The following is a 4,180-nucleotide window of genomic DNA, read 5'->3' as shown; positions in this document are numbered from 1 at the left end:
CACACACACACACACACACACACACACATATACATACACACATATACATATGCATGCATGCCTGAGTGTGTGTGTGTGTGTGTGTGTGTGTGTGTGTGTGTGTGTGTGTGTGTGTATATATATATATATATATATATATATATATATATATATATTAGTATAAATAGAGGACCATTAGAAACTTGAAGATGTTGGGGTAGAAGATAATGGATCTAGAATATTTGAAGAATCCTTCTCTGTATCTCCAGCTTAGTTATACTAGATACTTTGTGAATATTTGTGGAGGTTTTCCTCAGTGAAAAATTCAGCATAGTTTACATTATAATGGCATGAAAAACACTTAGTGCACTTTAAAATATATGGAAGAAGTTAATTTTCTTTTACTGATGAATGGCAAGTGAGGAATTAGAATGACTTGCCACGTTGGTAATAGGTGCATCTTTCTTAAAAATTCAAATATTGAAGGGATGCCATTTCAGCCAAAATATTTTGTTCATGTATTTGAATGATGATTCAAACAATTTTGTTTCCTTTGCTTTTTCTCAAATAAATCACCTCCTTTTTCCCACAATAATCAGAGATGACTTCAGTCCTCCAAAATACAAAGGCACATGGAGAAAACTCATTGCAAACGTCATGAAGGAAATATTTGAGAAAAATCCAAGTGCTGTAGGAACCTTTGGTGTCAGACTGGATGACTGCCCCCCAGCACATATCCATCTGGCAAGAGACGAAATCTTTGCTCGTACCCTAAGAGTCTAAGATACCTGTAATCTCCTCAGTGTGGCTGCTGCTTCCAGTGATACAGAGAACAATGTGTGATGCAGAAAATCATGTATTTCCGTTAATTTGTCCCTGGCAGGGATGTACATACATGCCGGACCTTACTTTCATTCTCTTGACATTTTGTGCCACCACCCGTGGCACAAGGTATCCATTGGTAATCCCTTGTCCTCACTTCAGTGGCTGACTCATCTTTTTTATGTGGGTCATGGTTACTTCTGTGACATTCTCCACTTGTACACAACTTTTTTTTTTCTAGTGGATAACCTACTTGTGGCCTGCATGCACTTCTGTGTTGACCTTTGAATGTTGTGATCTGTGACTTGCAACCATGTATTGCCAGTCTCTCAGCACACATTGAAATGCCTACTACGTGCCAGGTGTTGTGCCTGCCTCTGGGGCTGTGAAGGCAAAAGAGGAAACAGCATTTGGCCTCATAGCACTTGCACTAACCGGTTTAAAAGCATGCCTGTGGGTAGCAGTGTACAGAAGAGATCCACAGTAACCTGGAGAGAGTGGGAAGCATTCGCCCCCGAAGGGACCAGGAGAGTCCTCCTGCTGAAGAAAGTGGTCACTTGAGCAGAATCTTGAAGCAAAGAACACTGAGTTAGATGCTTTGTCTCATGATTTGGGGAGTTCCCTCCATGATGCACTTTGCAAGCCGTCTGTGCCTGCTCAACCTGTGTGTCTATATTTTCCCCAAGATTCTCTGTCAAAATGCTGGGAACTTTTCTCTCTTTCTCCCTGCAACACAAGGGCAGTAGGAAAGTGCTCTTCCCCTACCTTCCTTTCTTCCTTCCCTCCCATTCCCCAAAATCAGTCCATCCTCTCTTTCTGCCATGTGATTGTTAGATGACCACCTTTACTCTTGCTCTTTGGAGTGCCTTGTTGATATGTTGCAGGCCGCTCACACCAACCAAGCCCCCTTCTCTGCCTGCCACATGAGGTTCGTCTCTAGGTTTTCCGAGGGAGTGCTGAATAGCTGGACCTTTGTTGTTTGGGGAAGCTTGGGGTTGGTCAGTTTTCCAAAAGCAATCCGGAGAGCTCTCATCTTCTTTTTCCTCTCTGCACCCACATGGAGATACCGTTAGACAAATTCAGTAGGGGTCCAGCCAGACATAGGTTGGAATCTGGGTATCCATTTGGTCTTCCTTTTTTCTTTGGATGGTCAAGTCACTATCCTTTGAATGATTGCAGATCTCTTCCAGGAGGCTCTGCAATGTGTTGTTGCTTGATGCAGTGAACAGGATGTCATCTGCAAGCAAGAGTATTTGGAGAAACTCACCATCCACTGGGCATCCCTTTTTGCCTTAGGCACTGGGCTGGATGTGCTCAATACATTGCTGATATCTCCTATCTTATGCCTCACTAGATGATTATTATCAAAGAGTCATTCAACAGGATGATTTATGCCGTTAAGACTTCCAAAGAAGGATGACAATATCTGGGTGGCAGATGCCTTGCTGTAAGAGCTTGTCAGAGAGCATTTTGCTTTAATGATTCCAATGTTTTTTCATACTTGATAAGCATTTTGTTTCCATTAATTTTGAGATGTTTGATTGTCACGTACCATTTTTGAAAACCCACTTGTCACTACCTTTTATCGTTGGGAGACCTTGGAGATCTACCTGTCCTCCAAATACCTTACAAACAATCACTGAATATTCTTATACGTTGACATTCTCTTCAGGCTGAGCATCCCAATGGATATTATAAGATGTCTACCAGTAGACATTCTATGCCTTTGACTTCTTTTCTCCTGTGGCGAGTATTAGACCTACTTTTTTTGAGAAAATGGAGATGTCACTTAGGATATTGTGCATAAAGACATGGAAATTGTGGTCAGCTCAGTGTCACTTTTGAACAAGAGCATCAGTAGGATCTCCCCACTGATACCACCATGTTCTTGTTTTTCACCGAGGCATTATATTTTACACCCTCCATGACAATGCTGAACTCCTCTAGCAAGCTTCTGAGTGTCTGTTTTGTGCTTCCCGTGAAATGACTAATCCAAAGTTGAAGTTATCCCTGTTCCATCTTTCAAGGAATGCTTTATGATTTGTATGCAGACGTGGGAAGCAACATTAGAGAAGACCTGTTGTCAAATATTTCTTATGTTGTTGTTGTTGTTCTTCCTTCGTATTCCCAGAGGACTGATGATATCACAGTGTTGGTCCAGTGCATTGAAATATGGCTCATCTGTCTAATGTGAGATTGGAAGGCTCTACCGCCTTCTCCGTTCAGGAGCTAATTGCCTGACTTCTAGTGTTCTTTGCTCAGCGGACTAACTCAGTGATTTCTTAGTAATAAGAACAAATGTATATTTGCTACCTTAAGATTTACAATAACAACACTGTGAGAAAGATGTTGCCGTTGTCTTTCGATGCGTTTCATGCAAACTGGGTCTTCCCAGAGTTTTAGTAACTTGCCCACAATTCTCCCAACGAATAAATGTTGAAGGCAGCATAAATACCACCTGAGTCTTCCATACTCCCCCATGCAATACTCTATTAGATAACACTTGGCTGATACTCATTTCCATCCCAGTGTTCCAGATATGTTTAACTCAGTTACAACTGAGCTCACTATTCTCTAGCTACTTCCCATGACCTAAATCGGAAATCTTTTATTTGAGAAATATATAGAGATAAATAACAGCTTTACAAGACCATTTGAGGGGGGCCTATAATCATTAGAATTGTCTCTTTTTATTTTGTAGTAGATTCCACTAGGAGTTGACATATGCTGCAAATCAGTTGAAGAATGACGACTTGAATATACAGATGTTTACCGAACCCTTGGAAATAATGCTGCTATCTCAAGTATGCAAGAAGCACTCAACAAGGGAATGGTTGATATTGATAGACATGGTGATGTAAGCTAATTCGTTCCTTCCCATTGATCTGAATGTTTCAAAATCTCATGGTGATTAGAACACATAACCTGTTTCCCTTTTGAATTCCTAAAAATGGCTCGACTTGAAAGTGATGATAAGCTTACTGAAATCAGATGGTAAGTTATCCTCTATAAAACCAGTTGAAGTTCCCCACCCTTAGGTTTGAATTTCAAAGGAAATTAAACTGGAAATAGAGTTATATGGGGCTGAACTAGAATGTATTTTCTTTTTCTTTTTGGTCAATCCATGAAAACAAGTTCATATCCAAATTATATAAATACAAATTTATATACAAATTATTTACATACAGCGAAACTACCTTGTTGTGTCCCTCCTTATTTCTGGCACTCAGACTCTTTAAACATGTTATTCCATATTACTTATATTTACATGTTTTTAATAAATCAACAAATCTTTTCTGAGCATGTCTCACACAGACACGCACCTATGTTGCTATACACACAAAGCCAAAAGATCTTTCTGTTGATGTTGGGGGCAGGA

This window comes from Notamacropus eugenii, chromosome 1, assembly GCF_028372415.1.
Source record: "Notamacropus eugenii isolate mMacEug1 chromosome 1, mMacEug1.pri_v2, whole genome shotgun sequence".
NCBI classification, from domain to species: domain Eukaryota; kingdom Metazoa; phylum Chordata; class Mammalia; order Diprotodontia; family Macropodidae; genus Notamacropus; species Notamacropus eugenii.
This window is presented reverse-complemented; position numbering follows the sequence as displayed.